This window comes from Lactuca serriola, chromosome 8 (genome assembly GCF_051521515.1).
Source record: "Lactuca serriola cultivar US96UC23 chromosome 8, Lser_US96UC23_V15, whole genome shotgun sequence".
In the NCBI taxonomy this organism is placed as follows: domain Eukaryota; kingdom Viridiplantae; phylum Streptophyta; class Magnoliopsida; order Asterales; family Asteraceae; genus Lactuca; species Lactuca serriola.
The window spans coordinates 165564139-165575300 of NC_136415.1; the positions used below are offsets into that span (position 1 = coordinate 165564139).

The 11162-nt window shown below is 35.6% G+C and overlaps 1 long non-coding RNA gene and 1 pseudogene across 1 annotated transcript; one reads left to right on the forward strand and one right to left on the reverse strand.

Annotated features, from left to right (window-relative positions):
• The first annotated feature begins 211 nt into the window (after positions 1-211).
• LOC145067580 (lipoamide acyltransferase component of branched-chain alpha-keto acid dehydrogenase complex, mitochondrial-like) lies at positions 212-1463 on the forward strand (annotated as a pseudogene).
• Positions 1464-9668: 8205 nt separating this feature from the next.
• Positions 9669-10956, reverse strand: LOC145069174 (uncharacterized). The gene is made up of 2 exons (XR_013689331.1): positions 10636-10956; positions 9669-9951 (listed from the first exon to the last, which is right to left on the reverse strand). It is a non-coding gene; the product is annotated as an uncharacterized LOC145069174 (long non-coding RNA).
• Positions 10957-11162: the final 206 nt, after the last annotated feature.

Genomic DNA, 11162 nt, shown 5'->3' on the forward strand with positions numbered 1-11162 from the left:
GATGAAAGGCTGCCTAATGGAGTAACTCAAGTTTTAATATTATTATTATTATCTTGATTTATTGATAATATATCATCATGTGGTGTACATGAACCATTTTGATGAGTAGCTGAATAAACATACCTCTGGGTTCCGGGTTTCATGTCAAATTAAAAAGACTGCACCAACCCGTGACCCAACAATAGTCAAATTAAGTCTTTGATAAATCTCCATGTATATTACACTAAGTCAAATTAGGTCATACATCAGACACTTAGACAACAATTGTAATTTTGAGTAACTTTTACATGTTTCTATGTGAACAAGGGTGCATTCCATTAAATTAGTGGTATTTCATCAGAATCTTGATAAAACTTCATACAATTATCATAAAAGGTAATGATTTGGTTGTACTTAATTATGTAGTTAAACAAACTGTACAATGTTAAGGGGCACTGATTTTCAAGTAATGCAGTGGATAGTCAACAAGCTGGTGGCATTATAGATGTACCTTTAGCACAAAGTGGTGAAGGTATTGCAGAATGTGAACTCCTCAAATGGTTTGTCCAAGATTCTGCATGCTCCTGGTGACATTATAAAGGTAAAACACCAGTAGTAGAATTAACAATTTCCATATATATGGTAAAGTAATTTTGATTTGACTTTGATTTCAGGTTGGAGAAACTCTATTACAGTTGGTGGTTGATGATTATGCTGTTCCATTTAATGATTCTGATGCATCAGTAGTTTCTGATGGATCAAAGTCTGATGAACACAAGTTAGAAGTCTTGCAAAGCAACATGGTATTGATTTAGCTGATGTCACTGGAAGTGGTAAACATGGAAGAATACTGAAAGAAGATGTTCTAAAATATGGTGTAGAAAAAGGAATTATTGATGACAAACTTGCTTTTAATCCTACTTCTATCAAACCCATGTCTGGACCTGAAGAACAACTTCAAGAGATGGCTGAATCACTTTATCATGATAAGATATTCTCTTTAAGGTATTATTATTATTATATAAACAATAAACAATTTCATGAATTTGATTGAAGTAAACATGTTATTAAAGTTGTCAAGTTCTTTGTTGGTAGGGCTTATCAGCGTGCAATGGTTAAGTCAATGACTTCAGCTACTAGTGTTCCTCATTTTCATTATGTAGAAGAAATAAACTGTGATGGGCTTATAAAACTTAAATCAGCTTTCCAAAAGAGAATATTGATCCAGATATTAAATTCACATTCCTTCCCGTGTTAATAAAGTCATTATCCATGGCATTGACCACACATCCATTAGTCAACAGCACCTTCAACTTGGAAAATTATGAAGTCACTCTAAAAGGTCTGTATATTCTCCCACTTTACATATTCTTTTTAGCTTTTATTTTTCAATTGATTAATCTGTCAAGTGGTTTGTTTATTTGTTAATAGGCTCTCACAACACTGGAATTGCCATGGCCACACCTTCTAGCAAATATGGCTGAAATCTTTCGATAAATGGAGCATAGGATATATCCACTTGTACATTAATTATTCAAGAATCACATGAGTCAACAACATCAATCACATGAGCCAACAACATCAACTATCAAAAGTAATCTCTGTGTCACATATCATATCAAATTCAAATGTTGAGGAATATGATGCATAACGGACTAATAAGACTTTATTTACATGTCACGAGGTGAAACTTCTACTTTGGCATCACCAACATCTTGTGTCTCTACCCTTTACCAAAATATAATATAATTACTTATTATATAACAACTTACAACACCATTAAAATGTATTTCTAATCGGGGGAGGGATCAAGTGATGTGTATAGAGCTGGCTTCCCAAATAATTTCACACTCTCGTCTAAAGAAACCAAAAGAAGCTATGAGGTGGCATAACACTCAAAAAGATGGTCATCATATACATCTTTAAGAAGATCTTGGAAGGTTCAAACTTGAACAACAATTTTCTGCTCATTGGATTGGATTTTAGGACCAGAAGGGACACATAAAGAAAAGGACACATACTAGTAAAATGTATTTCTGATCAGGGGAGGGATCAAGATATGGCAATATATTTTTTTTAATTTAGTTAATTAAAATTATACCTTCTCTTCAAATCCAATAACCTCAAAAGCCAATAACTTGGAACGTTCATCAGCTGCACTACATTCTAACTGAGCATTTCCATACTCTGTCCTTATAGCCTCAAGTTCCACCTAATCACATAAATAAATAAATAAATAAATCATAGATGGTCTCTCATTTGGATTCCTTAATAGCCTGCTAAAAGAGTACACAAGAAGATATATGGGCACCAGCAGATTGTCCCATTACATAAATCATGTTAATTAAATCTTTGCAAACCTAGAACCCTAAATTTCAGGGGAATGAATTAAAACCCAATATACATATAAATCAAATCACGCAACATGAAACAATTGGAAAACTAAAATTGCTCTTTAGCTTTAATTTCATAATTAGGATAATAACAATTTACCTAGGAATACAAATGAAGATGAATATGACAGAAAGAGTGATGAACACAAAGATACAAAGGAAGAATCAGAAAACACAGAAGAAAGTTGGACGATCTCGTGAGAAAATCTTGCATGCATCTGGTAGGGATCGAAGATGGATTTGGTTATTTCTCCACTTCTTTTTCCTGATTCTCGATACATTGTTCTTTTCTTTTCTCCCTTTTTCCTTCTGAAAGTTGCTTAAAATTTTAGGGCTTCTGCACTTGGAGTTGCTGAAAGCTTGTTAATCACTCACACAAACACACCCTTATTTCTCCATTACCGAACAATCACCAGCCATCATCTCCTTACAACCCCTTGAAAACCTTCGAACGCCACCTCACACCCTCACCTGCAAATCGAAAAAAATAAATAAATAATAAGAAGGGAGAAGAAGGGTTGTGATCGAGCCAGAGGAAGAAAAGAGGAAGAAAGAGGAAGAATAGGCAAATCTTTTCTTTCTTCTTTTTTCTTTTCGCTCTCAAACTCTGGCTGTAAATAGGAAAGTGTGAGAGATATTGAGAGAATAGACACATGAGAGACAGAGGTATTGATTCAGGTATGGTTGAGAGGTAAGAACATATAATCATTTGAAGAAGAATGAATTTGGATGGGTGAGGGTGGGGACAAGGAAAACTTGTTTCCTGTGAGATCCAGAGCACAAAAGCCCTAGTTCTTCCGAGTTTGGGATGGAGTGTCTTTAACGTCTCAGAGGGAGAAAATGGTGGATACAAGAGGATAGTCATCATTATTTACCAATGTACGGTTTCCAAGCTCCAAAAATAAGAAAGGGAGGAAGAGTTATAGCCACATAATGTGATCTAGGGTTTACAGAGAAAAAGAGAAGCAGAGAGTGAAGGTTATCGGCTGGTGGAGAGGACTAATTCGTTATTCCCTCCCGAACAACAACAACTTGATCAGAGAACGAACCCTGCAACTGAGGTCTAAGGTTTACATGGAAACCCTAAAAGATGGATGAAACACGGGGTTTTTAATTTTTTTGGATTTCATTTCCCCCCCTCCCCCTGCTATAAAGGATAAAGGATGGAACGCGCATTCCATTAAAATTTATAAAGCGACATACTTAGATGACTTACATGTCCCCCCCCCCCCCCCCCCCCCCGTGTTTTTTTGTTTAGACACTAATTTAAGGGCACACAATAATGCGTGACCTAAATTCTTCAATTTTTTGGAGATCCGACACTTTTTTAATATCACTCTCTTTTGCGTAACATAAATCAATGAGTGTCGTGGTTTGCGCGTCGTAAAAGGGTCTTTTTCTTGTAGTGCCCGCACCTTCGCTGTTCGATATAGCTAGACCGGCCAGTCCAGGGTGACAAATGTCTTAAACAAAACCGACGCCTGAAGAACGTCATAACAGGCACTCTGTCATATTAGTATGGTTATAACGACTCACTAGAATACATCATAAACGTATTTATACAGATTTCACCTTCGGTTTAAAATCAACTATGTTTTGATTATCACAAAGAGACTTTCTACACAAGTATTATGTTTTTACCAAAGCTACTATTTTTACACATCAGAAAATATAGGATTTTCTGGGGAAACAATTTGTACGACTTCGAAAATGATGATTTAAGACACAGATGCAACTATACTCGATTTGAAACAAGAACTATGATGTGTATAAAATGCACTAGTTTTAATTCTACTAACTTAAACACAAAGAAAAACACACGAAAGGCAATGTACCTATCGATTAGTAGTTTAGTTCAGATAAGTAGGGTATCGAACACAGGGAGCGGTAAACAATTAAAATAAATGCTAATATTATCTAAATAAAACAAGTAATAAAAAGGGATTTTCTCTTGTTTTACAAGACTAGAAACTTAAATACTTAACTAACAGACAAACTAAGCAACTAACAGCTAAGCAAATAAAAATCAACGAAATTCAATAATAGAGGAGACTTTTGTTTAGGTTTTAATCATTTATTCCTATGGTTGATTTTATGACAAGTACACTGGATTAATTGGCATTGGCTACCGATTAGTGTGATTAGGTTCACGTTTGCTATTACTAATCCTTAGAAAACATACCAATTCAAGCAGTGGCCAGTTGATTAAACTAATAGATTTCCTAGTTTATTGATTCGGGTTAAGTAAGACTTGTAGTAAGCTAATCAAATATGCTAATTCAATTAACTCCTTGTTGATGGTTTGTCACACAAGCTCACACATTATCTTACCTTTTTTCTAGTTAACCCTAGTTTCACGTTCGCTATTCCTAGGCATATAACAATGTTTTCACATAAATCATATGAGATTAGCAACTAAGAGATGTTAATGCAACTTAATTACCGGTTAATTAACAGAAAATAGTTATTGTTAACACATAAGAATCTTTAACAAGGTTAACAAAGCAAAATCACTAAATTGAATCAATCCAATCATAAAATCAAACCGTATTTATAAAATCATCTATCCTAAACAGAAGTTATGAGTTTTTAGCTCATATCTACAACAAATAACAAACTAAAATCATAATCTAATGATTGAAACATGGTTTATGCAAAATATCAAGATAAAAGTAGTGTGTTATTGCCTTTGATCTTCTTCCAAATTGATATCTAAGTTGAAATCTCTAAAACCACAGCTTCTAAGAACCCTTATGGCCTCCAAATATCGTCCTAAACTTCCCCCATTCGTTAGGGTTTGAATGAGAAGTGTTTCTATATATAAATTCTGAAAACAGGGGAGACTCGGCGAGTCCAGTGACCAACTCGGCGAGTCCATCACTTAAAATCCCGTGTACGACAAGTCAGCGTCAAGAATCGCGAACTTTCTGATCAACTCGTCGAGTTGAGGCCGAACTTGTCGAGTCCGTTTGGAATCAACATTTTCTCAAAACCCGAAAGTTGTCCAAAATTGTGTCTAGTTTTCAGAACATTTTGAATCTCGTCCATCGGAGTTACGGTTCATGAGATATGGCCAAAACACTGATAAGGGGTCAAGCTATCCAACAACATCCTTCAATCTTCAAAATCCATGATCCAAGCTTCCATTTGCTAAATCCGCTTCCTTTTCCATCCGAGCATGTCATTGTTGCTGAAAAATGAAATTATAAACTAATTAAGCACCTTTTTTTCATTAAATGAGATAAAATCAACATAAAGTATTTAGATGATGCATGAATTTTATAACTAAATATGCCTATATCAAAATACCCCACACTTGACTTTTGCTTGCCCCCAAGCAAAACTGAATTTTAACGTACTAATACCACATAAGACAATCCCAATCGAACCCATTCATTATGCCAAGACCGCAACGCATGCATTTGTGTCTAAAATTTTTACTAGGGACCCCCTTCAATCATGAATATTCATAATCCTCATAGACACTCGCCCACTTCTTTTGAACAATGCTCATTTTATGCATCCCTCCGAATTCATCTGCAGAAAACTTTCTAACCTCAAGGTATTTTTGTCAAGAAACCCAAGCATACATAATCTAGAAAATTACAACTTTTCGATACCACAATGGAGCTTATTTGGAATTCTACACTTCTTTGATATTTGATCTTTGATTTCTTTGAATTCACCACCTTGTTGTTTGATTTTCAGTATCTTCAACTTTTTGAATTTCTTTAGAACTTTGATCTTTTGATCTTCACACTTTGACTGCTCCAAAATTCTTACAACTTTTCTTGTAATTCTCTCTCTCTTTTTTTCACATGTAACTCACTTTTTGATACTTTTTGAATGCCTAGATGAACCATCTTGTTGCTTCTGTCTTTAAGTTTCTTTAGGTGTGTGTTTGGTGTTCTCACATAAGCAATGCAGCCAAAAACTCTCAAGTACTCAACTTGTGGTTTTTGTGGTTTTCTTCCTGTCCACATCTTGTATGAGGTGGAATCTTTAAGAGCATTTTTACTGAATCAGTTAAGAATGTTGACGGCATGACACACGGCTTCTCCCCACAATACTTTAGGTACATCCATGCTTTTCAGATTGCTACGTGTCGTCTCAATTATAGTGCGGTTTCGTCTCTCCACAACCCCGTTCTGTTGTGGAGAGTATGGTGCCGTGTAATGTCGATTAAGACCCATTTCTTTATAGTATTAGTTGAGTTCACTTGAGAGAAATTCCCCCCCCCCCCCATGATCAGTTTGTACTGTCTTTATTTTCTCTCATACTTCAGTTTCCACCTTTTTTTGAAATTCTTTAAAAAACTTTAGAGCTTCATCTTTAGCTTTTTAAAGCTAAATCCACATTACCCTGGTGTAATCATCAGCCAGTAGGAGGAAATATTTATTTCCAGTTGGTGTGAGTGGAGTGATAGGACCACATAGGTTACCATGCACAAGCTTTAGCCTTTTTGAAGCTCTGAACATTGTACTTGTTGGGTAGGGATTTCGAGTGTGCTTCCCTGTCAAGCAGCCTTCACATAAACGTGTGGGGATGTTTATTTTTGGCAAGCCAACAGCCAAGTTCTTGTCTGACATTTGCTTGAGTGTGGTGAAGTTTATGTGTCCCATATGAGCATGCCAACGCCATGTCTGATCGGTAGCTGCTCCAAGTAGACATTGAGACTCAATTTCATTTATGATTATCTTATAGAGTCGATTTTCAGATTGATTTACCTTCATGAGCAGTCAGTTCTTGTCATTGTGGATTCAAAGGAATAAGCTGTGCATATATATTTGATCCCCTTTTTCCGCTAGCTGTCCCAAACTGATGATGTTACTACATAACCTTGGTATGTAGTAAACACTTTGAAGAACTCGATGTTCTTCGTTCTTATATTGAAATACGATAGAACCTTTTCCTCAATTCGTACTTTCAAACCATCTCTAAACTTGACGTATCCTTGAATCGAGCTATTCAGATCACGAAACTTGGTTTTATCCCCGGTCATATGGTTACTTGCTCCATTGTCAAGATACCAAATCTTTGACTGATTGTTGTTGCTTCGTAGTGGTGTCAATTGTGGATTGACGTTTTCTTTATTCAAGAACACTTCCTCAGTTGTCTTGATCTCATGGATTGCTGCCAAGAGAAGAGCTGGTTCGTTATCAATTGGACCTTGAACCATATTAGCTTCTTGATTTCTTTCTTTTTGTGGATTTTTACATTCTGATGTATAATGCCCGAATTATTGACAATTATAGCACTGGATTTTGCTATTGTCTCGATTGTCGTTCATGCCATGAGTATTCTCTCATTACTGGTTATTATGACCTCTTCCTTGGCCTCCACGGTATCCACCACCTCTACCTCCTCCTCTACCTCGACCTCTTCCATGGCCTCGATAATTGTTTGAGTTTCCCCGGTTGTTTCTCTTAAAGGAGTATGACTGATCATGGCTTTGTTTCTTTCTTCTTTCGGTCCATTCTTGATGGGTAAGTAGAAGCTTCTTTTCTTCAACTTCAACATGCCCACAAATTCTCTCCTCATGAGCTTTCAGTCGTCCTACAACTTTTTCAAAAGACATAGTATCCAGATCTGTGAATTGCTCAATGGTTGAAGCAAAATGCACAAACCGAGACGGCACTGCTCTTAGCATCTTCTTTACCACGTAAGCTTCTTCCATATTATCTCCTAAGGCTCGAATGTTGTTGACTATGTTGCTTAACTTTCCAGAAAAGTCATCAACTATCTCCGACTCCTTCATGGTTAACACCTCAAATTTTGCTTTGAGTGTTTGTACTTTTGCTGTTCTTATGTGATCAACACCCATGTAGAGAGTCTTGAGCGTATCCCAAGCTTCTTTTGCTGATTCCTTCTCTGCCAACGACAGTAGAATTTCATCTGATACTGCTTAGACTATGATGGCCATCAGAAGCCTATCCTTCTTTACACTAAGCTGATTCTGTGGATTTTTTGGTTCGATGGCTTCCCACACTTCTTGATGGCCCAGACAGCATAATTGCTCCCGGTCAATAGCGGGTATTGGAGAGAGAATGAGCCATCTTTCTTTTGTCCTTCCATTGTTAGGGTTGTTATCAATGGGGTATTATTTTTTTCTCGAGCTCTGATACCAAGTGTAAGGTATCTACCTGATACCTTGTTGCAACCTTGTTGTCTTAGAACAGAAAACAAAACAGGAAGGAAAGAAGGAAAAAACTACACAGCTTGGAACAGGGACGATAACAGGGGAATAAGAAAAACAGGATTCATGTTTGGCTTGGTGGAAAAGAAACTTTATTGCTGAAAAACTACTTTCTAAATACCTATAACACAACATATTTATCAATGGGGTATTATTTTTTTCTCGAGCTCTGATACCAAGTGTAAGGTATCTACCTGATACCTTGCTGCAACCTTGTTGTCTTAGAACAGAAAACAAAACAGGAAGGAAAGAAGGAAAAAACTACACAGCTTGGAACAGGGACGATAACAGGGGAATAAGAAAAACGGGATTCATGTTTGGCTTGGTGGAAAAGAAACTTTATTGCTGAAAAACTACTTTCTAAATACCTATAACACAACATATTTATAATAAAATAAAAAAGAGTTTGAGTCATACTTTAAAACCAGGAAACAAAAATAATAAAATCAATTTTCCTAAAATGCCCCTTTGGGCTTTTCCTGAATTATGCCAACAAAATTGACTATTCGATGAAGTAGCACCATTAATGTCCTCATTCAAGTTTCAACACACAATGAAATTTTGTTTTGAAGTTTTAATTTAGGGAAAAGAAATGGAAACCAACCAATTCCATAGCTGAGTACCAATTTTGTCTCAAACTGGAAATTCGACATCTAGGAATGTCCAGTTAAATGTAGTTAATTAGTTAAATTTAGTAACCTCCATTGTAGAACTTGTATAGATAGCTCATTACCGGTCCAAGCCGATTAGAGGCTTGGGGCAAATAAAAAAATGAGGCCCTTTAAAATTTAAAAATTTAGTATTTTTATTAACATCAAGGGATTTTATATATTAATAGGTTATCATATACCTAGTACCTAGGAAATACAAAGACAATAAAATATGAATGTTTTTTGTGTAGTGTAGGTAAAACGTTTGAGAGAGTATCAATAAACTTTAGGCTGTAAAAATCAATCATCTAAGGTATTGAAAAGAAAATTTGAAGCAAAAACAGACTCAATTGCACATGTACATATCCAAAACACACCGGTTATTGTCTTATACTTACAAGTTCAGTTCAGCAATTTATGGTGCTTTGAGCTCCTGAACAACAAAAAAGGTGAGATAGAAACTGTGCTTAAACATCCATTAGAATCCAAATTTTGAGCCATTACAATTTAGGGATTCAATCTACCCGAATTGTTATAAAAACATCAAAGGAACAGCCAAAAGCTTAACTCTAAATTGTATAATTCTGCTTGGCATTTTATCAAACATGTGGCGCCCATACCCATTAAAGGGAAGAACAAGCTTCAAGATGTCATTCTATCTTTCCTCATGGACAGTTATTAATCTCTCATTTACCCTATTCGAGTACCTATGCCTCTTTACAATTTTCAATACCTGAAAATTAACAACTTCATATACTGGTATTCAATTTCTATACAAACAAACGAACAAAGAAAAACACATACACAAAAGTGAGCTTCAACAATTAAACCCAGACTATAACTCTTTGTAAACAAATTCATCTTAAGCAACCAAAAATCAAAACCAGGTTCGCATAAAAAAAATTAATAAACATACGATCAATATCGTTGAAGGAAGGATCAAACAAGATAGAAGGTTGATTAAGGATTTCAGGACTTTGATTAAACTCGTTAAATCTTGAGTCTTGAAGGATAACCTATGAACGAAGAATCAACAGTGTAGTGAAAAAAAAAATACATAGCACTCTAGGTCTGAAATCTGAATTGATAAAAAGCCATAAAAGCATAACTCGTTATAGGAAGGTTGGTTCTTGAAAACTAAGAAGTCGTTTCGGAAATCGGGAGAACGTGAATATGTCATTGAAAACTGAGAAGTCACTAAAACATTCAAAAACTATATCAAAACCATTAAAAGCAGTTTCGAACTAAGGTCTTCCACCCTAATAGAGTAATAGTTTCATGTGCCACAACCATCTCAACTACAAATGTCTTTTGTGCTACATAGTACTTATATATCTGCTAAAATTATATATATAAATATTCACCGCGACTCACAGGGGGCCCCGATATTGGTAGTGATCAACGACAAAAGTATTACCTGTAAAAGCATAAAAGAATAGACGCAAAGTTGAGGAAGAAGAAGTGGACAACAACAAGGACAATCTCTAAAACGTCAGACATAAGATAGAAGCAAAGAATAATGAAAATAGAGGAAATCAAAGGTCATAGAAAGGGAAATCACAGAAGATGGAAAATTAATCAAGGAATGTATTACTTGGAAGACCAACGAACGACCGAAAGAAGACGACAAAGGAAGAGATGAGGGAAATTCAAGCAAGCGACTTGCTATATACCTAAATCTCGGCTATGGAGACAGAATCCCCAAAAAACGCCACATATGTCACAAGAAGCCGAAAAATGCCACATAGAAACAAAAAGGAGCGCCTCCAAAAGAAAACCCAGCCGAATAGAAATAGAGTTGGACTAGCTTAAAGCAACTACTGTTCACAATCCTATTCTAGTTTTAATATGTATAATAATTGATAACTAATTTAACTTTCAATAAATACCCATTCAACAAATACTCTTATGTTTATGTTTAAGGGGCTGTAATATGTATCTGAA